Source organism: Passer montanus, unplaced genomic scaffold (assembly GCF_014805655.1).
Source record: "Passer montanus isolate IOZ18808 unplaced genomic scaffold, ASM1480565v1 scaffold48, whole genome shotgun sequence".
NCBI classification, from domain to species: Eukaryota; Metazoa; Chordata; class Aves; order Passeriformes; family Passeridae; genus Passer; species Passer montanus.
Window position 1 is genome coordinate 3,099,160 of NW_024369707.1, and position 466 is coordinate 3,099,625.

Sequence of the window (466 nt, forward strand, 5' to 3'; positions counted from 1 at the left end):
GGGGCGGGCGGGGGGCGCGGCGCCTGCGCTGGGGCGGCTCTTCCCGCTGCGCTGCGAGGCGGCTCCGCACGGGGTTCGGCACCCGGCGCTCCCGCCGGCCCGCGCTGGGCGCCGGGGGGCTCGGCTGGTTCCGGAGCTTGCCCTGACCGCTCCTTCCCCTGCTGTTAGTCAGGAAGACTGGACATAGCCTTAAGCTGCAAGGGGAGGTTTATGTTAGACATTAGGATGAAGTTCTTCACAGAAAGGGTGATTAGGCAGTGGAATGGGCTGGAGTCACTGTCCCTGGAGGTATTTTAAAAAGATTGGACGTGGCACTCAGGGCCAGGGTCTGCTTGACGAGGTGGTGTTGGGTCATAGGTTGGACTCGATGATCTCAGAGGTCCTTTCCAACCTAATCGGTTCTGTGGTTGTATGCCTCCCACCGGGACAGAGGGCTCGGCAGCCCGGCACGTTGAACGCTGTGTTC